This window comes from Sus scrofa, chromosome 4 (assembly GCF_054392235.1).
Source record: "Sus scrofa isolate SSC_HxYL_T2T_F1_AM1 chromosome 4, Sscrofa_HxYL_maternal_Yorkshire_Landrace_v2.0, whole genome shotgun sequence".
NCBI classification, from domain to species: Eukaryota; Metazoa; Chordata; class Mammalia; order Artiodactyla; family Suidae; genus Sus; species Sus scrofa.
In genome coordinates this window covers 17,273,465-17,297,200 of record NC_139386.1, presented here as the reverse complement: position 1 = coordinate 17,297,200, position 23,736 = coordinate 17,273,465, and the positions used below count along the sequence as shown (strand labels likewise).

General features: G+C 35.2%; 1 long non-coding RNA gene across 1 annotated transcript in view; it reads right to left on the bottom strand.

The window, feature by feature from the left end:
• LOC106507417 (uncharacterized) overlaps positions 1-22,308 on the bottom strand; it is an 89,007-nt gene extending 66,699 nt beyond the window's left edge. The window contains exon 1 of the long non-coding RNA XR_001303378.3: positions 22,169-22,308. This is a non-coding gene — a long non-coding RNA (uncharacterized LOC106507417). The remainder of the gene's footprint in view (positions 1-22,168) is intronic.
• Between the last annotated feature and the right edge of the window lie 1,428 nt (positions 22,309-23,736).

Genomic DNA, 23,736 nt, shown 5'->3' with positions numbered 1-23,736 from the left:
GATTTTTCAGGGTTTTCTATATAGAGTATAATGTCAGCTGCAAGTAGTGAGTTTTACTTTTATCTTTCCAATTTGGGTGGATTTTATTTCATTTTCTTGCCTAATTGCTCTGGCTACTATTTGAAAAAAAGGAATGAGAGTGGACATACTTGTCTTTTTTCTGATTTTAGGAGAAAACCTTTCAGCTTTCACCATTGAATGTGATGTTAACTGTGACCCTGTAGTGTACAGCTTTTATTATGTTGAGGTACATTCCCTCCATACCCACTTTGTTGAGTTTTTTTTAAATCATAAGCGGACGTCTAATTTTGTCAAATGTTTTTCTGCATCTAATGAAGAGATCATGTGATTTTTATTCTTTATTTTGTTAATGTGGTATATCACATTAACTGATTTGCTGATGTTGAACCATCCTTGCATCCCTGAGATAAATCCTATTTGACCATGGTGCATTATCCTTTTAATATATTGCTGAATTCAGTTTGCTAATATTTTGTTGAGGATTTTTGCATCTGTGTTCATCAGGGATATTTGTCTGTAATCCCCCCTCGACCCCCATCCCCATCTCTCTTTCTCTCCTTCCCTTTCTCTCTCTTTGGTGGCACTCCTTCCTGGTTTTTGTATCAGCATAATGGTCTTATGAAATGTGTTTGGAAGAATTCCCATTTCTTCTAATTTATGGAAGAGTTTGAAATTGATTGATAATTAATTCTTCTTTGAATGTTAGGTAGAATTCACTAGGGAAGCCTCTGCTCCTGAACTGTTTTGGGGAGGTTTTTGATTACTGATTCAATCTCCCTACCAGTAATCAGTCTGTTCAGATTGATTTTCTATTAGTCCTGATAGGTTGTATTCTTCTAGGAACTTGTCTATTTCTTCTAAGTTGTTCAATTTGTTGGTGCATCACTGTTCACATCAGTCCCTTAAGCTCCTTTGTATTTCTGCATTATCAGTTATTATACTCCTTTTTCATCTTTGCTTTTATTTATTTGTATCCTCTCACTTTTTTTCTTGGTGATTCTAGCTAAAAGTTCATCAATTTTATTTATCTTCTCAAAGACCCATTTCTTCATTCCAGGAAGCCCAGAAAGTTCCAAATAAGATGAGCCCAGAGACCCATGACAACACATGTTATAACTAAAATGTCAAAAGTTTAAGATAAGTAGAGAATATTAAAAGCAGCAAGAGAAAAACAATTTGTTGCATAAAAGGGAACCCCCATAAGACTATAAAAATATTATTTTTTCAGCACAAACTTAGCAGGCTAGAAAGGAGTGGCATGATATATTCAAAGTGCTGAAAGAAAAAAAGTCTACCCAGCATAGTCATGATTCAGAATTTAAGGAGAGATAGAGTTTTCCAAACAAAATCTAAAGTAGTTCATTACTACTAAAACATCCCTACAACATATGTTAAAGGGACTTCTTTAAATTGAAAAGAAATACGTTCTAATTAGTAACAGGAACACATGGAAGAATAAATCTTTACTGGAAAAATAAATATATAGTAAAGGTAGTGGATTAATTACTTATAAACATAGTATCAAGATTAAAAGACTAAAATAGTAAAAAATTACTGTGATTACAGTAATTAATACATAAGATAAAAAAATATAAATGTGATAGCAAATACATAAAGCAAAGGGGGATAGAGTAAACATGTTGAGCTTTAAAATAAGATCAAAGTTAATTTGTTATCATATTAAAATAGACTATTAAAGATATAAGATGCTATATGTAAGTCTCATGGTAACCACAAAGCAAACACTACTATATGTAGCTAACAAACAAGGACCTACTGTATGGCTCAGGGAACTCTGCTCAGTATTCTATAATAACCTAAAAGGGGAGACAATCTTAAAAAGAATGAGTATATGTATATGTATAACCAATCACTTTGCTGTACACATGAAACTAACACAGCATTGTAAAGCAACTATACTCCAATAAAAAAAATCTATAGTAAATACACAAAAGAAAAAGAGAAAGGAATATAATATGTACACCACCAAACGGAGTTATCAAACCACAAAGAAAGAAGATAAGGGAAGAAAGATACAAATAAGAACTATAAAAATAGCTATAAAGCAATTAACAAAATGGCAATAAGCACATGTCTGTCAATAATTATTTTGAATGTGAATTGACTGAATTCTCCGATCAAAAAACATACAGCAGCTGAATATATTAAAAAAAAACAAGACCAACCATATTATGATTAAAAGAGAAACACTTTAGATGTAAGGACACATACAGACTGAAAGTGAAGGGCTGGAAAGAGATATTCTATGAAAATTAAAACCAAAAGAAACTTAGAGAAGACATGCTTATATCAGAGAAGATAGGCTTTAAAATAAAGACTATAGTAAGAGACAAAGAAAGATGCAACATAATGATAAATAATTTAATCCAACAGAAGGATATATAACATCTGTATATTTTTTTTTGCCCATTAGGAGGAACTAAATATATAAAGAAAATATTAAGATACCTAAAGGGAGTAATAGAGAGTAATTCCAAAATAGTAAGGACATTTATAAAGAAAATCAATTAGGAAATATCAGCCTTAAACCACATGTTAGAAAAGATGGGCTTAACAGATATTACAGGACAATCCATCCAAATACAATAGAATATGCATTCTTCTCAAGTGCTCATGGAACATTGTCCAAGACAGATCACATGTTAGGCCACAAAAAGTCTTAATAAATTAAGAAGATTGAAATCATATTAAGTATCTTTTCCAACCACAGTGGTATGAAACTGGAAATTAATTACATGAAAAAAACCTGGAAATTTCACAAATATGTGGAGATTAAACAACACGCTACTGAATAACCAAGAAGAAATCAGAAGTCAAAAAAATATCTTCTGACCAATAAAAGTGGAAAAACAATATACTAAAAAATATATAGGATTCAGCAAAGGCAATTCTGAAAGGTAAGTTCACAGTGATCAGTGCCTACAAGAGACAAGAAAAGTCACAAATAAACAATCTAAGTCTACACCTCAAGAAACAAAAAAAGAACAAACAAAGCACAAAGTTAGTAGAAGGAAATAAAGATTAGAGCAGAAATAAATGACAATACATTTTTAAAAAACAATGAAAAGATAAATGAAACGAGCTGCTTCAACGTGGTTTTATAAATTGAACAAAGAAATGTTAAAGTTGATTCTCACTTCTTTTAGAATATAACTATAAATTTTATTGCTGGAGGAAAAGAAAATATTGTACTAGTTCCCTAGGGAGTGTTATGGTATTATGAGGATCCCACTTTGTTATGGGGCATTTGACAATAATATATTTGTCATGTCATTAAATAGATGGTTCATGATCTAATACCCATTCTTGGAGCGCAGGTAAGATTCCAGTACATTCAAAAGTTATTTATCTTTTATGAGACTGACATTCTGCCTACTGCACTAAGATACCAGTTATATATATACTTTTATATACATTTTATTGTGAGAAATTTAAGGCAAGTATGGCATACTATCCATTTTGAATTTTAAAGCTTCAAATCCCACCACACTGTGCCAGGGGTACCCTGTTCCTCAAAACATATAACAGTACCAGGAATATAGTTGATATTTTATAAATGTTTACTGAATGAATTAATAATTTAATGAAAAGCAAGGGAATGAAGCAGCCAGCAGTACTTCCAGGAAGCAACTGAGAAACACCCTTTGGCACTCACCATTTAATTATCTTAATGTCAGTCTTGAAGTTTAAGAAATAAAATTTAGAGCCAAGTAAGCATAACTCAAGCCAACTACTCTTTCATTTCCCAGGTCACTGATTGCCTCACTAAATCTCTCACTTTGCTGAATATGTGCAAGCCATTATTATTATAGGATGCAAAAAAGAAAAAAAAAGTTGGAAAGTTGTTTTGATTATTAATAAAATATTACAATGTCAAGCAATGAATTACCACTATAAAACCCTACATTTTAGCATGATTTAAATTCAGTAAAATAAACACAGAAGTAGATTAAAAAATTATATGTGTAATTGTGTCTCCCATACTTCTCAATTGTGAACAACACCTGAACAAACTTAATGCTCAATTTTTTTTCTTTTTTTTTTACAATAGGGCAAGGCTGCCAGGTCTTATAAAAATATCTGACTTTTGGGTGCCTACAGACCTTGAATGAATTTCTCCAGAGCTAGTCTCCTATTCACCTTTGTAAACTTCATGGTCATTTAATTTCTCTGATTGTTGTCCAGTTTCTTGTCCCCTGATTCTGGTCCTTCAGAACAGAACACTTTGATGCTTTCTTCAGATTATCAGTCCCTGACTATGTGCCAACCTTGGATACTGCCTTGAAGATTTTTGTTGTGATTTGATTCCAGCTCAAGGGTTAGGTTAACTTTACTTTTAGTATTTTGCCCATCTCTGGCCCTGAGAACCTCAAGCTTTATTCAACAAAGAACCAGGGCCGCTTTGCTTCCCTAGGAGGAAGATTCAAACAGGCATATAAATCATCTCATTCTTCAGTAAACAGTGATATGTATACTTTTCCTCACACTCATTCCCCCCTCCAGAAACCTCTCATTTTTCACACAAGGGAGCCTTTATAGATGACTTCATTCCCTAGTCTTCTTTCCTCCTCTGAAACGTTTTTGCATTTATTTGTGTTTATTACCTTTTTTATTAAGCAGATTTTTGAAGGTCAATTTATATATAGTGACATTTTCCTTTTGAGTGTGCCATTGGTGCACTTTGTCAAAGATGGACTGTCATTCAACTGACATCACCATCAAGATATAGAACATTTACATTACCACAAAAAATTCCCTCATGATTGTCACCCTCAATCAATTGTGACAATCAATTCTATTCTCTTCCACCCTCAATGCCTGGTGAACACTAACCTATTTTCTGTCTGCATACTTTTGCTTTTTCAGAATTTCATTTAAATGGAATCATACAGTATGTGTTTTCTGGTATAATGCCTTTGAGATCCATCCATATTGTTTCATGTATCAATAGTTCACCCATTTTAATGGCTAAGTAATATTCCATTATGTGGATATACCATATTTGTTTATGTATTTACTAAGTGATGAATCTTTGACTTGATTCCAATATTGACTGTTGTGAATAAGGTTATATAAATATCCACATATGAATTTGTATGTGGAAAATGTTTCCTCTTTCTTGGGAAATAACACTGAGTAAAACTGCTGGGTTATAAGGAAAATATTTAACAGTATATGAAAATGCCAACTTTTTTTTTAAAGTGCCTTATCATTCGTATTATGACAAACAACATGAGTGTTTCACTTTCATCACAGACTAATTAAATTTGGTATTGTCAGTGTTTTTTTTTTAACTTTGGATATCTAGTCAATATGTAATATGTTACTGTGGTTTTAATTTGCATTTTCCTAATAACTAATGTTGTTGAGAATTTCCATCTATATATCTTTGTGGAGTATTTGTTCAAATTTTTTTCCCATTTAAAAAATTGGGTTATCTTATTATTAATTCCTAAGAGTATTTATAGGGTATCTAAATATGCCTTTACTACACAGGTATTTGGGCAATATTTTCTCTTTGTATGGAGCTTGTCTTTTCATCCCCTAACAGTGTCTTTGTGGAGCAGAAGCTTTCAGTTTTGATGAAGTTCAGTTTATTTTGCCTTTTCTTTTCTGGTTTATACTGCTTGTGTCCTGTTTAAGAAATCTTTGCCTATAGTCACAAAGTTTCCTCCTGTCATTTCTTCTAGAAGTTTTATAGTTTTAGCTTTTATATTTTTAAGTTTATCATACATTTAGTTATTTCTTACATAAAGTGTGAGGCAAGGGCTAGATTTATATTTTGTGTGCAGATGTGTAATCGTTTTAGCACTATTTGCTGAAAAAAACCATACTTTTTCCTTTGAATTACCTTGGCAACTTGTGAATCAATAGATTATATACACATGGGTGTTTACCTTTTATTATAGATTTGTGGAAAGATCATGATTTTGGAGTCATACTAAGGTTTAAAGCCCATCCCTATCATTCTCTAACTCTCTAACTGTGTTTTCTAAGACTGTTTATTATGAGTGTCCTGAACTAGAAAAAAAAAAGTGATTATAATGTGTAATTTTTATGGCTCAAGATCTCTGTGAAATGAGCCAGACATTTTAAACATGTAGTGATATCTTTTGTTCCCTTTTTTTTTTTTATCTTTTTGCCTTTTCTAGGGTCACTTCCCATGGCATATGGAGGTTCCCAGGCTATGGGTCTAATCAGAGCTGTAGCCACCGGCCTATACCAGAGCCACAGCAACGCAGGATCCGAGCCGAGTCTGAGACATAGACCACACCTCACAGCAATGCTGGATCCTTAACCCACTGCACAAGGCCAGGGGTAGAACCTGTAACCTCATGGTTCCTACTCAGATTCGTTAACCACTGCACCACGATGGGAAATCCTTTTGTTTCCTTTTTTAAAACAACTTTTTAATCCTTCCTTCCTAGGTAGCATCTTAAAGTTAGGGACTGATTTTACTTTGGCAGTTAAGAACCACACAATCTCCAGGGTAGAAGCTGTGTTCTATGGTGGCAAGACACTGGGGCAAGTTTGAATCCTCAGAGAAGATAGTGGAGATCATGATAACTGCATAAGCAAATTCTTCAGATAATCTGGTTCAGAGGAAACCAAGAGTGTTGGTTACGGCTGTGCTCTTTAATCATACCACTGAGAGTGTTATCCTTCCTTTTCTTTGTTTAATAGGACAAGAAATCAAACATGAATTTTAGTGGTTTAAAGCAAGGATCAATGGCATTTTATTCTAATAATAATAATAAGTAAACATTATTTTTCAGTCTCTTATCTCTATTCCCACACCCTAATATAAAATGCTTATTTAAAATTGCCAAAATTTCAATCTGTAAGTCAAACAAAACTGTTGATTGCTTCAAGAAGGGTTTTATGACGTTAAAAAGAAGCAGAAGTACATTGCTTTCAAGGAATTTTTCATCAAAATTAAATGCAACTATATTTGGAGGATAGACTGTTGAACTGGGAGTTGAATTAATTTGGTTAAAGTTCCACTTCTGCCTGTGAATAGAAAGCAAGTTGTTGAACCGTCTTAACTGTTAATTTTATTATTCATAAATTGGAGCTAATTCACCTCAAAAGGCCTTTGCATGCACAAATGAGAAAATAGATGTGAAAACACTTTGTAATCACTAACATCCTATACAAATATAAGTCATTGTTATTACTGAGACTCAAAGCCAACTTTAGAAAAGAATATGCTATTTGTTGATCAATGAAAATGACCCCTGGAGACCTCCTTCCCCAAGTCAACCCACACTTTCCTAAGTCATTTTATCACGTGTAATGCATTTTACATGTGTAATGCATTGCTTTGTGCCAAATAAGTCTTCTCAGGTTTCCATTTAAATTGGAAATGCCTCCTAGAAGAGTAACAATAGCTCTCAAGGACGTTAAGTGAAATACCTGGTACTTAGGCAACATTGACTTGTGTCTTCCCCTTTACTCTTTCTGACTAGGGCAGTATAATATAAAAACAGGAGTCCTAAGAGACTTAAAAGGTTAGAAAAAAATAAAACGTATTAACCTAAAATGATGAAACGGCTAGTTATTTTACCAGAAGAATGGTTTTATTGGGGAGTAACAAAAAAAATTGCAATTAGGGATATGCAACTCTGATGAACCATATGCAAGTCCCCATAAAACAAAAGAGACAGAACTTTTATTGAGGAGAATGGGCAAGTTGGGAGGGGCTAGTACAAACAAAAAGTCTATTGGAGGAAACTGGGATTCAAAATATAATGGCTTTTCATCGGCTGAATTGTTACAGTCTCTCATTAGCTGAGCTGTTGCCAGGCAAGAACACTTTCTTCCTCCTGCTTCCTGTGGTAAAGTAGTGTCATGTTCTGCCAGAGATGCAAAGATCTCTTCCTGTGGGATCTGTTTTGGCTTTGAGTGGTTAGTACATGAGAGCTCCCCCTCCAGGCCTCCCTACCACATTTTAGTGAGGTTTCTCTTTATTAATTTTTGCATGTAAAAACTGGAGAATATATTGGAAAGAAGTAAAAAAAGTCTATTTTTCCAATTGTTCAGGGTAGGCCCTGTAAATAGCAGGCATTAGGAATATATTACACCAATGATTATAAATACAGTCTGTATTTTTAACACCTTTATTGCTGTATAATTGCATGTGTTGATGAATTTTGACATGTAGACTCCCATGAAACTATCACTGCAATCAACAAAATGAAGGAATCCATTACCTCCTGCCAATAGATTTTAGCCTTCTTGCTCTTCCCTTTCCCCTCTTCCCAAGTAACTATTGATCTACTTCTTGTCACTCTATTTTACTCTGAATTTTCTAGAATTTTATGTAAATGAAATTATATAGTATACATATTTTTTAAAAATATGATTCCTTTCATTCTTTGTGATATTGTGATTTCTGATAAGAAATATTTATTTGGTCTCTGGACCTCATTCCTAGCACAGATCTCCTTAAACACTTGGAAATTTTTCTGTGATGAGAGAGAAAAGTGTCTTTTGCTAATGGGGAAATTTTTGAAAAGCCTTAGGTAAACTTAAGGATGAGGGCTGGTTGTTAGGAGAACCAACATTGTGATCAGAGGATTGGAACTCACAGTCCCACCTCTCCCTCCCACCTCCCAGGAGTGGAGAGGGGCTGGAGGTTGAAACAGTCTTCAGTGTCCAATAATTTAATCAATCCTGCCACTGTAATGAAGCCTCCATAAAAGCCCAAAAGGACAGGGTTCAAGAGAGTCTAGGCTGGTGCAGGAGAGTGGTGCACATAAAGAAGGCATGGAAGCCTCTGTGCTCTTTCCCCACACCGTGCCCTATGCATCCTTTTGTAATAAACTGGTAACCCAGTAAGCAAAAACTGTATCTAGTTCTCTGAGTTCTGTGAGCCACTCTAGAGAAATAGTCAAACATGGGAGGAGATTGTGGGAACTTCTGATTCATAGCGCACTGAGCAGAAGCACAGGTGTGACTGGCACCTGGAATTGGGGGTGGGGAGGGGTGTGTAGGAAATCTTGTAAGACTGAGTCCTCAACCTATGAAATCCTATGCTACCTCTGGGTTCACAATGTCAGAGTTGGTTGAATTCTCACTTCCCCCAACAATTGTATTAGAATTGAGTCCAGGAATCTAAGAGATTCTGTACAGTTATTTTGAAATTAATCCAGGATATACCATGTATCAAGAATTAACCCTTTTTTGTCACTGAATGGTATTCCACTGTATGAATATCACAGTCTGTTCTTCCACCCTTGGGTGGATGTTTAATTACCATGAATAAAGCTACTGTGAACATAGTATTCAAGTCTCTGTATAGACACCTATTTTTATTTAGCAGATGACTATCTAGGAGCAAAATGTCTGAATCATATGTCTAGTTGACACTTAATTTTGTAAAAAACTGTTTTCCAAAGTGGTTTCACCATTTTACTTTCCCATATTGGCTGCTCATCGGAGCTCCAATTCCTCCATATCCTCTCCAACATTTGGTATTATCAGTGTTTTTAATTTTAAACACTCTAATAGGCGTGTAGAAATATCATTGTGGTTTTGATTTACATTTCATTAGATTAATAACTAATGATGTGCATCATTTCGTGTGCTTATTTGTCAACCATGTAAATCTTCTTTGGTAAATACGTTTACATTTTTGAATTTTTGTTGTTTAATTTTGTTTGTTTCTTACTATTGAATTTTGGAAGTGCTTTATATAGTCTGGATACAAGTCCATTGTCAGTTACATGCTTAGCAAGTTTTTTTGTTACAGTCTGTGGCTTCTTTTTCTTTTGGATCTATTTCTGGACCCTATTCTGTTCATTAATCTATTTATCTATCTTTATACCAATATCACATACTACATAGTTCCTTAATTTTTCAAACACTGATATTTTATATAAACCTTTACATAACTACTTCATTTTGTCCTTCCGATTTTGTTTGAAGTATGTGTCATTAATGTTTTCATCATTTTCAATATACAGTTGTAGGAAATGAGGCTTCCTTAAACTCACTTAGCTAGTGAGTGGCTTTATCTGGAATAAAAACAACGCCTTCTAATCTCAGTTCAGGCTTTGTTCCATCATGCTATTCTATTATCAGTGGATTATGGGGAATTCAACAAGATTTAATCATTCATACCAGAGCCAATCTCCTCCCATCTGAAAAAATCCTTGAGATAGGCTTACCTAAAAGGTTATAAGAAAGTTAAAACCATAAAATTATCTAGATTTGTTTCTACTTGTTCTTGACTGACTTGGGAAGGAAAGTAATTGAATAAAGTGTGTATTCTAATTTTAGGTACAAACCATTTTGCAAGTTCTTAAAATGCTGGAACCATATTATCTTATTTATGTCTATTTTCTTAGCACTTAGTACAGTGCTTGGGGCAAAACAGACAATTTTTGTTGTTGCTTTAATAGTTATTATTATGACCAAGATTTGAGAGGAAAAAGCAAAGGTAGAGAGAATTAACATTTGTTCTTGGAATCAAATGAGAAAAATTACATTTTTTTTCCCTTTAGCACATTTTAAGCAAAATAATTCCTAATCACTTTATGTCCAAGTTTCTAATCCAAACATGTAGGTTGGATATAGACATTGAAAATTATGGAACTTAAGATAATTATTAAACCAATTAGGAATTTATTGTCCTGCACATGCACTAAGATTATGTAGTTGAAAAAGAGGCTGTCTTTGCACTGGCCCAAATCTTTTGAGGGGCTCTCAGTCACTTGGCACCCAGGCCATTCGAGTGGTCAACTTTCCTCTGCTTTGGCTTCTCTCCAACTTAATAGTATTGTTTCCACTCTACCAGAGAGAAATACAACTCAATAACGGTCCTGTAACCAAAGGAACATCACAGTGACCATCCAAGTTCCCAAGTGAGAGTGAGATGTACCAACACGCCACCATCAGAGTATTAAGGGACAGTTGCACAATGCATTTCAAAACAACCAACAGACCAATCAACTGCCAAGATAATTTGATTGTTAAAGCAGTGAAAGCCCATCAGATTGAACTTTACACAGCCTAAATAACATGTTCTCTTCCAACAGCCCATGTGGCAAAAAGACAATGCCCTAGGTTATATGCTATATAGAAGCCAAGGTGTAAAATATTCTTTTATTTGCTGCATTAATCTTCTGATTCTCTACAGCTTTATATGATATTCTTAAGTGTGTGAATCCATTAGGTAATTACCACTTTACTTTTCTATTTTCTATATAGTTTAGAATGGTTTGAATCAGTTATTTTTATTCATTGCCTCTGATTATATAGGAAAGTGGGGCTCAGGAATGACAAATTGGCTTTTGTCCATGCTGGAATAAAAAGCAACAGATTTACTCTGTCGCTTAAGCAAAAATTCTAAACAAATATAAGAAACAAATGCTTTGAAGACATTTGAAATCAAGAAGCAAATGATGGTGATCCCTGAGAGATGAGATCCAAATGAGATGTGCTCTTGAGCGCCCCCTTACTGCCTTGAGAGAACTCCAGGCTTCAGTGCAGGGAGCAGGAAGCCAGTTAGAACCCAGAGCACTTTCTGAGTTAGGGGAAGGGTGCTAAGACCAGGAGACCCAAGTGCTAGGATTTGCAGAGCAAAACACCGGAGGGTGGTAGCTGCACAGAGAATTCTGGAGACTCTGTGGCATTGGTAATAAAGATAACCAAACTAATGAAACAGAAGAGGGAATATAAAAATTGGCTCAAACATTTAAAGAACTGATTTTGAAAAAAAAATGGTAAAGACTTCATTCAGAAATTAGTCTCTTTTACAAACATTGCTGAAATGACTAGATAACCATAAGCAAAAGCAATAACTTGGATTTATACCTTGCAAAACATACAACAATTAACTCAAATTACAATACTGATTTTACTTCATTTTTATTTTTATGGCCACATCTGGTATGGCCACACCAGGGTCTGAATACAAGCAGCATCTACAACCTATGTACACTGCAACTTACTATAACAACACGGAATCCTCAGCCCACTAAGCCAAGCCAGGAATCAAACCCATGTCCTCACAGAGACAACATCGGGTCCTTAACATTGCTGAGCCACAAGAGGAACTCCATTACAGCACTAATTATAAAACTCAAAATGGCAAAACTTCTAGGAGGAAACGTAGAAGAAATTCTTTATGACCGTAGGTTAAGTAAAGATTTTATAGATAAAACCTCGGGAGTATAGTCTCTATCACTAAAAAAAAAAAGGTAAATAGGGAACTTATTAAAATTAAAAGTACCCTCTCCTCAAAAGACTCTGTTAAAAGAATAAACAAACTAAATATACACAAGAAGAAAATATGTACAAATCAAGTATATGATAAATGACTTGTATCAAGAGGTTAAGTATATAAATCTTCAATGTAAGAGAGGGTGGAAATATATATTGGGAAGCCATTAGTAAGTAGATAATTACTTAAAGACATACAATTTTATGAGCTCGTCAAGAAGGTAGATGAAGAGAGAAAGTTAAAAAAGGTAAGGAAATTCCTTGGCTCATTCAACTGTTAAACATTTTAAGAGATAAGAAGGGAAAAGCACAGAAGACAGAATGAGGGGCTAATGCTATAGGAAGAAGACAAGGAGGCTTTGACGTCTCAGACACCATGAAGGGAGTATATCAGGGAGGAAGAAGCAGTCAAATATGTTCAGCAACTTCGGGAGGTCAAAAAAGTCGAGGAGTGAGAATTGACCATTGAGTTTAGCAATGTGGAGGCCATTGGTGACATTGACAAGGATTGTACATTGTGATTCAGTAATAAAGGCAAAATTCTGTTTAGAGTCATGGATTTAGGAGAAAACTGGAGACGAGGAACTGGAGATAGTCCACACAATACTTTCAAGGAGCTCTGCTTTAAGGAGATTGGAGTTGTGGTGATACCAGGAATGTAGGGGAAGTGAAATCAAATGAAGTTCTTTTGTATCAAAGTGAGAGAAATAGCAGTGCGTATGCTGATAGGATTAATTCAGGAGAAAGAAAAAGTTGATGATATAAGGAAGATACAGGCAATTTATAGAGGGGCATTCTTGAGTAAGTAAAGGGAATAAGATCTTACTCAGAGAGGAAGGGGTTGGCCTTAACTAGGGTTATAATCAGCTTACAGAGTATAAAATGGAAGAAATCAGATGATACAGAGATTAATACTGTAAAGTTGAAAGATATGACAGTAGGAGTTTATAGAAGTTCCATTCTGAATTATTCTATGGGAAGCTCAATGGGGCTTTATGGCTCCTTTTGCCCTACAAAGGCTGAGTTAAATAGCTGTGACACAGACTATAAGTCCCCCCTAAAACTAGAATATTTACTATATGGTCCTTTTCAGAAAAAAATCTTTCCAAAGAGATTGGAGCTTCTGAGTTCCAGCTTAGTTGTGTTTTCAACAAGATTTTAAACAAATGTCTACTATATACCATGTTCTTTGCAAGGTAGTGGGATAGAAAGAGCTACTGAAATTGACATTATCACTCATTTTTTCCCCCTGCTCATGATGTCTGATTATTTTCCTCAGCACATCACAGGAGCAGCTCTGGAAAATTATCATAACTTAAATGGCACATACACTAGTCTCTGAATTACTTGTTCCCCTGGCCAATTTTGAACATATTAACACATATATGGATCCATGTTCTCAAGACCCTAGAATCACCCTTTTATCCTCTTTATGTGATAAGTTTCAGCTCATCTTTCAAAAGACCAGGGATAATCACAGATGACTTAAAAATGACTGTCTTGAGAGTGTGAAAGGCATTCGCTAAGATGAAATAATAGTGGTGGTGCTGGGTCCATAGGAAAAAGTTAAAAATAGTGACTTGGGCTAGAAAGAAATGCAATTTTAAGAGTCATTAGCATATAAATGATAGTTGAACCTATGGGAGTAGAAAAAAATGAGAAGCCTATGGGTTATTCAAGGAAGTTAAAAGTAACCAGAAGACAGTGGTGTAGAACAAGTCAATTCAATTCAACCAACTAATCCATCCTACCCAAGCTCACCATTTGCCAGGGTAGGTGTAGAATTTGAACGAAGTAATACAGTCAAAAATTAAAGAGGAACAAAGAAGAAAATCAACCTGAACCTTCTAGATTACTTGGGAGGAAAAAAGGTGTAAGGTGGTACTTCTTTGAATGAATTTACAAAATGTATAGCATTTAACTGTATTTTGAACACATTCTATAACTTTAAATTATTTAATGCATTGTCATTAGGTTACACAGCCAGGCCACCCAAGAACTATTTTATTTAGATTTTTACACAACATTTTTTTTTCTTTTCAATTTTTTACACAATTTATTCAGAATACCACATTCATTACATGAGAATCCATTACTCAAAAGTGGTCTCTTTGTTTCCTTCAGGCCACTTTTCATATTTTACGTCTGACAGTACATGTCAAAGTGGCTGTATTTGTTGGAATTACGGTATGAATTTTTTTTTTTTTAAGTTTACAACTTTCCCACTTATTGTTTACCCTTAAAAGATTGTTTCCCTTGATAGCAGAATCAAAGCAATGCTGCCCTGTGATAATCTTTCCATCTTCTTGTTTTAATCTATAATGAGCAATAAAACTGTCAACGTCTTAATTATTCCTCTACCCACCTCTCTCTTCACGGCCCTGAAGTTCATTTATAATATGGGAAGCTGTTAGGGGCACTGTTGGTGGGCTAGATTCTCAGAAGAATACAATTTCACAGAGAAAGCAAACTTTGGGTACTTCTGTCTTTTTTTTTAATTTTAAAAATTTCTTCTTTTAAATAAAGGCAAGAGAGGCAGCTAAACATGTGGCTAGTCTGATGAGAAAATTAGAAATCATGCGGTACAGATTTTTTTTAATTGTGTAAAATAAGTTTTAACTAAAAGTGTATTTTTACTAAACATATTTTTAAGCTAAACTTTTTCTAATATATATGTGTGTTTATAACACATTATTTTTGCCTTAGCTACACAGTTGCAGTATAGGAGGAGAAATAGCTGTTTTACAAAATGCCATCCCTTTCTAAAATGATATTAATCTACATCTGGTTTTCTCAGTCTTGGCACTATCGACATTTTGGCTGAGAAATGTTTGTTCGTGCGAGGCTCTCCTGTGTAAAATAGGATGTTTAGCAGTATTCCTGGCCACTACCCACTAAATGCTAGTAGTATCTCTTGAATTGTGATATTCAAAAGTATTTCCAGACATTGGCAAATGTCTTGGGGGATGGGGGTTGGAGGGGAAGGAGGATGAGAATAAGGCGAAGTTAACAAAACCAATTTTATACAATGATAATTATTTTTTAATTTTTTAAAAATTTTATTTTTATTAAAGTATAGTTGATTTACAGTGTTGGGTCAACTTCTGCTGTACAGCATAGTGACTCAGTCATACGTACATACACATTCTTTTTCTCACACTACCTTCCATCATGTTTTTTCAAGAAAAATTTAATGAGGAGGTTTTAGACTTTTGGATTATTTTCATCCCAACCCACTTCCTTCCTTCCTTTTTTCCTTTCTTCTTCCCTTCCTTTTTTCCTTCTTTGCTTTAATGGATAAATCCTTATTCAACAAAAATTTCACATGGAAGTCCAATGTATAAAATTTTACATAAAATTCCAATGTGTAAAAATCTAAAAGGGCTTCATTCCTTGAACTATGTGGTCCTGAGATTTACTTCATTTGTCATGATTTTTATTTCTTGTATCTTATGATGTTTTGACATTTTAAAAACTTGCTGGCCAGGGAGAGACTGCTGCCTCCAGGGCTAACCCTTTCTTAGCAATGGGCTCAACTGAGAGCACTTCTCTCATATATGAACCAACCAATCCCAAGTCTATGCTGCCAACCCCTCCTTATTTACCTCTCACACACCAAACCAATATTTCTTTGCCCTCTGATCCAGATATCAGGCAACCAGAGATCAACCTTTAGACCAAAACCTGCTGGAATTATTCAAACTAGCTGATCCTAAACCATACCCCTTACCTGCCTTGCCTTTCCTGGGAAATCCCCAGTGAAGGCTCTGACCTAGACTTTACTCTCCTGTCTTCTGTCACGCAACCAACACCTGGAATATCCCCTGTGACCCTGCATTGCATGCAGTAACCCCCCTCTATGGGACCTGTTAGTAAAATGAACTTCTCCCAAGCTCATGCTCATGTCTCCCTCTGGCCACTTTGACCTGACCATAGAAGTAAATACCCATTTACTTCTACACAGGAGTCCAATGTGTGTAATTTTACAGGGGGAGTGAATATATAAAATTCTCATAGAAGGACTCTCTACCTTGAAACATCGTGCCTCTGAGACTGTCTTACAGTAATAATCATGCTTTAATTTCTGTATTTTATATTCTTGAGTCGTAACCAAAACTTATATTTTTAAAACACTGAGTCTCTTGATTCTGCCTTATGTTCCAACTCTCCAGTCCAACAACCTCTGAAACAGTGCTGTCTATACCTTGACTTCTTTAATTCTCATAAATGAATTGAGGTAGGTATTGTCACCTCAAAATTACAGACGTTTGGAAATTAAGTGATTACCCAAATTTAATTGTTATGTTTTCCATTGCAAAATACTTTCTTAAATCAAATCTTAAGTAAGGATGATATACTGTATTAGGCTTGTGGTGTAGACCCATTAAGGATTGAATGTTGTTATTATCTGTTTTACGGATTAGTTTCAACCTCATCCATCTAAGTTCTCCTTTCCATTAGTTTCCTCCCCCATCATTAGTTAATTCAAACTGAAATGCAAATACTTTTTCTCTGAATCCAGTGATGACTTCTCATCATTGAACATATATGAGTTAAGTTCCTCAAGGTAGTATATAGGGTTCTCCAAGAGATAGTCTATGTTGAGCTCTCCATGTTTATGGCTTACTTTATCATTTTACTGCTCATAACCTTCCCAGGTTCTACTCCCACCTTCACATCTAAGTGAGTGTTTCTGACATGGGTGTTTACACATCTCTGCGTGGGAGAGATCCTTCCTTTTAACAATTGTTTTTCATTCTTTCCAGCTCAATTCATGGATTATCAACCTTGCTAAAACCTTTCTTAATAACTCTACTCTTACTCAGGATTATGTAAGTTTCTATTTTTAATGTTTGTAATAACCTGTTATCTCTATCATTACTCTTAGAACATAGCAACATAATTACCTGTTTTGATGCTTATCTCCTCTGATACTTTTTTTGAAAATAAGTTTGTAGAATTAATTTTATAACCAATGCCTTGAATAGAGCTATGAATATGGGAACTATTGTATAAATCTTTGTTGTCTATGTGGAGTAATTTTATTTGAGTATCCTCAATTTACAACTAGGTTAAATTTTTATAATGGTTCTTAAAACATTATCTTTTAAAAATAGGACAGTCTCCTTAGCTTGCCTAGAAAGTTCTACTGAGTGCAAATCTCAAGGTGAGAAGGTGTGGAAAGATTTACAGAAATTCATTACCTTTTTTGAAAAATAATTATATGACACGTTTTTTTCTTGATGATTGCCACAGGCAGACTCATCTTTGAGAATAAAGGATGGTGTTATGATATTTTGGGGAATTTTAACAATAATCGGAAATAGAACATGACTCATTGAGCCTTTAGGTAGAAGGAAAAATAACTTCATTTGCAGTTTTCAATTTAGATAAATACATGTCACCTGGATGTCATATGAGTTTTAAACTCTGAAACTAAAATAAATAAGTGGGGGTAGGGAGGTCAGGAGAAAGAGTCAATGATCTGTAGAAAGTATAGATGTAGGTGATCTTGTTGAAGTAAGTATTCGTATAAGACCTAAAATGATTAAGGTCATACACAGCATATCAAAGCTGAAACAAACCTTAACCGAAGTCAGAGTTAGGAAGAAAAAAAAGAAAAGAAAACTGCAATTAGGTAGACAATGGTTTCAAGGTGGTGTTTTTTGTTAACTTATGACTGTCCTGGTCTAGCTGCTTTGTCCTTTATCAATCCCCAGTTATTCTTCTCATCCATGTTCTCATTCCCTAGAACTCTTATTCTGTTTTTCCTTCCCAGTGTGATTAGAAGACTGTGCTGGAAGTTCAAAGGGAAATTATGCCCTACCTTAACTGGATAAACTTCTTTATTAGACCCTGGAAATGAATTCTAAACTCTCACTTGATTATACCTGTAAATTAAGGCTGACATCATTCATCAGGGATAAGTGCTAAATGATCTATTCTCGGAAAGCATCTTTAGGCTAAGATCACGGAAGCCTTGTGTTTACACAGTATCCAAGAATGATGTAATGTGTGAACAATTATCAAATGAGTCATTGTGATTCCCTACCTTTGCAAAAGCATATCTTTTTGAAAACTGTGTCTTTCAAAATTATCGTTCCTTCCTCTCTGCTCAGTAGCCTCCAGGGTTCAGCCCTTTCCTGCCAATCTTCCTTAAAGTAAAGGTAAATGCCTGAACTTTCCCAGATGGTCGTATTTGAACTTAATTGAAGACACACTCTGCTACAATTATGTGGGAAAGTTGGAAATAGCATTTCTTAAAAGCCTATCAAAATGTTTGTCATTGCATCATTATTATAATACTATGAGCAGAATTATTATACCCATTTTATGGATGATAGGAGCAAGTACAGTACTGCAATTTCTTTCACCTACAGCAATTTCCTTCACCTACTTCTTAGAACAGCCTACACAACTAGCTAAAAAAAGAAACATTTCAAAGTCTGAATATAGTCAGGCCTCACGGTTTGGGACACACAGCAGGGACTGGCAGGAATGTCCAATGCCCATGAAGGACTCTCAACAGATTCATAAAATTCTTTCACAGACCATTATATAGATGGTAAGGTCTTTCTACTCCATCATATTGAATTCATTTCAGACTCTTCAAGTGCACTCATACTTGCTTCTTTTGATCCCTACTGCAGAGATTTTTGGATCATTGTTTACACTCTGTCTTTCCTCATTTGGCTCAACATTTTCCATCTTCCTGTGATTCTTATTTTATTTTACATGCTGACTACTATTATACACAAACTCTTGTGCCTTGTATCATCTTTTGTTTTTTATCATTTTTTTTGTTCCTTTAAACTTTGAACTCTTAAACAACAAGGCAGAATAGGATAGTGATGAAAAGCACAAATTCGATGCCAGATTGCAATATTTCCAATTACACTATCAATTCTTTATAGTGGTGCAATACTGAGCATTGAATATAAAATCTTGATGCGTCAGTTTTTGCATCTGTAAAACAGGGATATAATACACATGACTCACAGAGTAATTGTGGGATTAACGGAATTAAAACAGATAATCGGTTAGAAGAGGGCTTTTCACACATAAGCACCTGATAAGTGTTAATATCATCCTCACCATCATCACTATGGCCATCAAAATTATATCCGTTCTCACCATTCTGCCAAAGCTGTTTTATTAACAACATTCAGGTAACTCAGGTTTGTTTTTTTTAAAGCAATGAATATTTGTCAATCTTTGTTATTTCTGACTCATATCTGAAAACCCTAGTCCTGTTGATCGCTGGGTAAGTAAGAGTCCAGCGCAGAAACAAACAGCTCTACATATTTCGGGCAGTATGGTATGAATACAGGGAATGAATTGCTTACAGAATCACGTGATGGGTTAGAGGAGTGGAAGTCAGAAGGGGCACCACTGAACTACTGAATCCAAGAGCACATCATCATTGATAGGACTCAGAGCTCTGGCTGTTGCTTCTGCCTCTGACCAATACAAATACCATTTGTCCTCATGAAGCTAGGCTCGAGCTACCAGAAAATTGAATCTGATGACGAATCCATTTCTAAACAGTAACATTTCTTACTATTGCTTGTTAACAGAAACTGCAGCAGGAAGGAGATCTCTCTCTCTCACATCATCCTTGGCAAAGGAGTTTTGGAATGCAGTTTTTAGCTTCTTTTTTTCTTTTTCTTTTGTCCTGAGAGTTCTGTTCTGATAACTTCAACTGTCACCTCTCTCTAGCTAACTACCAAATCCCTGTTCACAGCTCTGACCTTCCCTAGTTTCAAATACATAAATCCAAGAAATATTGGAAATTTTCATATATATATTATATCATAGCCTAAAACGCAATATATTTATAGTATAACTAAACACAAAATTCAACCAAACTATCTCTCTGCCTGTCAGATTTTTTTTTTTCTTTTTTGGCCACCCTGAGACAGAGTTCCTGGACCAGGGATCAGATTCGAGCTGCAAATGAGGCCTATGTCACAGATGCAGGAACCTTAGATCTTTAACCCACTGTGCTGGCCAGGATTGAACCTGTGTCCTGGTGCTGAAAAGATGCTCTGATCTCACTGAGCCACAGCAAGCACTCTTGTCTGAAGGAGTTTTAATTAGTGATGCAATTTCTTTAAAATGTTCAGGTGCAAATTTTCGTTTATCACAACCTCAAATTTCTCCTACTCTTGTTTGATACATAGTTAAATAATAGAAACACGACAAGAGTAAATAGACCACATGGTCTTAAAATGGTCTTCCATAAGCTTCAAATCTTTTATTTTGACTTAGAAATGGTCAATAACGGCTAGAATTTATATTCCGCATAATAACATGATATTACAGTAATTTTAAAGCTCTGAATTACAGTGGATGTTTACCTTTAATCACATACAACTGGGAATGCTGACATCCTACTATGGAAACTGAGGAGTCTAACAGAGAGACTCACTAGATGGAGAAGTTATTATAACATATGATGAAAATTACTGTCAATGAGTTAAATAAAATCAGACAGATTAAAATTTTATTTTAGACATTTACTAGATGTGTGACCTTGGGAAAGTTACTTAAAATCCCTAATCCCAGGTTTACTTAACTATAAAATAGAGGTAAAAAATGGTACCCATGTCATAGGAAGGTCATTATGAAGAATAAATATGGTAATGATACAATAAAGCACTTAATGCAATACAAGTCTCAAAGCCAAAACAAACAAATTTTGGTCATATTAGTATTATCATCACCGATATTGGTATTATTCTCCTTTCTATGAATATGTTTTAAGGTAATGCTGCAGTTGATGTAAATTTATAGTCACTAAGTCACTATTATACTTTATAGATTCATAGTCAAAAAAACTGATTAGAAAGCTTTAGGGACTTATGGTATGATTCTGTGCAGAATCGTAGGGCTCAGGTAGGTAACATATGTACTATGCTGAATGGATTGGAAGATGATAAGAAGTAAGTAGGTCTGGATTTGGTCCCCACAATCAGTTTATAATGCAATTCAATTTATAAATATTTAAACAATCAATTTATAAATATTGATATTTAATATAATTCAGTTGATAAATATTGGTACTTAATACGATTATCCCATGGTGTGGGGGGGAACTTAGGCACCAAACAGAATTCAAAACCATTGCCCTGAGTCACCAGTAAAAATTGTTATCTTATACTAAACAAAGTAACAGTAGATTATGTTGATATTTATCTGCAAAGAGTGCAGTTTTTTTAGTTCAGCTACATACCACACATATATTAAACTGAACAAAGTGAGAAAAGTCTTACGATATTGGGGAGAATGTTAAACTTCTATTTACACTTTGATTTCTCAATTTTGATAGTGACTTTGTATGTTGAAGTAGCACTGAAATAGCCTCCCTAAATTAATTGATTATAAATCATAGGGATTATACAAACATGCACTTTGGATCTGGGATTGTCTTACAAAGATAATGCAACTGATAAGATAAGGAGTTCCCTGTAATTCTATACATGGAGTTGGCTCAATAAAAATTCCTTAAAGAAATGAAGGAAGGAATCAGTTTATTAATTAGTGACTTAATTAATTTGAACTTAATTTGTCATTATGCTTTTCTCCAATTTCAACTCTGGAAAAAAAAAAAAGCATGTTTTTCACCCTCAATTTCCAAATACTGAATTTTGTCAAAGGTGGACAAGTTTCTTCCCTGTCTAAATCAGCAGCTTTTATAAACTTTTTTTTCTATCCTCCGTCATGGATGTGCCCACTGTGTCTAACTGCCAAGCAGATTTGGGAGGCCGCAGCGCAAGGGTTGAAGAAATGAGAACAGCATGGGGAGGAGGAAGGCGTCACGGAGCGTGAGGGAGCACTTGCTGTTCTTACCACACTGAGCACGCCAGTCCACACAGCCCACCCTGGGACATCTCACCATAGATAGATTTCTGGCTCTGTTTGGGAGAAGCAACAAGCTGACAGTCTCTTCTTCCTCATGGCAACAAAAGACTTGCTGAAAACTGATCTCATTTGGGCTCGTCTCCCTGTAAGACAAAAAGCATAACCTCCGAAAGAGTGAAACATGTTCTCCCAACTCTGTTGGAGAGGAGGGTGGGAAGAGCTCTGCCTGCTTGGCACAGCCAACTCTTTAACGGGAAGGCAGCAGAGTTTTGCAAGGCAAGGGAGCTAAGGGAATGCTCTAAAAACCACACCTCTGCCTTTTGGCACTGTGCATCAACTGAAAATCATTCTTTGGGGACTGGATGTTGGAAAACGTGTACGCTCATGATAAAAGCACACGTTCTAACTGAAGGTCTGTCGCAGGGCTAGAGCTTAGAAAGTAAAGCTCAAGAGGACTCTCTTAATGAAAAACCAGTGCTCTCAGGAGACAGCAGCCCCCTTAGATGGCCACATTAGGGATGTAGACACTGCCGTTATGGAGTTGGCAGCAGCGTCGGGAGGGAAATGAACAGAAGTATAACCTTGGTAGGAAGTAGTACATACTCCAAGAAAGGTATAGAGAAATTGCTCATGGGATCAAAGAAAGAACAATTACTTCCATTGCAAGAAATTACCAAAAGATTTATAGCAGAGATGCACCCTAAAAACAGTATTCAGTAAAGCATAAAGATGATGTACTTAAAAAAAAAAACTAAAAGAATACGTTTGAAGCTTTCCTCTCTCAGAGAAACAATTGTGTGTCATGTTATTTTACCTTTATTGAATTAAAAATAATTAGAATCCATTCAGCTAAAGCGTCCTATTGGAATTTTAAATGGGATTACGTTACACTTATAAATTAAGTTGGAGAGAATGGATATCTTAAAAATATTTAGTCTTAGTCTACAGGCTTATCTCACTGAATTAACCCGATTTTCTCTAATTTGACTGAGAGGAGTATATTGGACTTTTGCTTTCTCATAGAATATCCATTTTCCATGGTTCCATCGTGCAGTTTGTTTTGTCTTGGTAAGTGTTTGGATTTCTTGTCATTAAAATATTATTAGGACCTGAGGATGGGATAAGATCATAGAATGACCCTGTCCGAAAATAATGCCTGCCTCTGTGCTAAGTGTAATAAAGACAGTGTTGCTTCAAGACAGAAAATGCATTTTCGAGTGAGATTCACTCTTGTTGTGTTTTCCTAACCTTTGCCACATTCATCTTTCTACACACACTCTGCCTTCTAAAGTCTGAAAACAGAACGCTAAGACTCCCTGATTTAGAGTAGATTAAAGGGATAAATTCATGGTGAGAAATGTATTCCCTGATGAGAGAACACGTTTCTACCTACCTCACAGGGGCACAACCTCTCGGGCTGGCCCTCTCTGTGGGAAATGGTGATTACAATCAGTTTCTGAATTCCAACAAAAATATGCTGAAGAGAAAATTGTCTTTCTCTGAACCAATAAACGATGTCTAAATGTGGGAACCAACACCAAAGCATTATGGTCTCGTGACAAAAAGAGTAATGGGGCATCTCCATATTACCGAAATATTAAA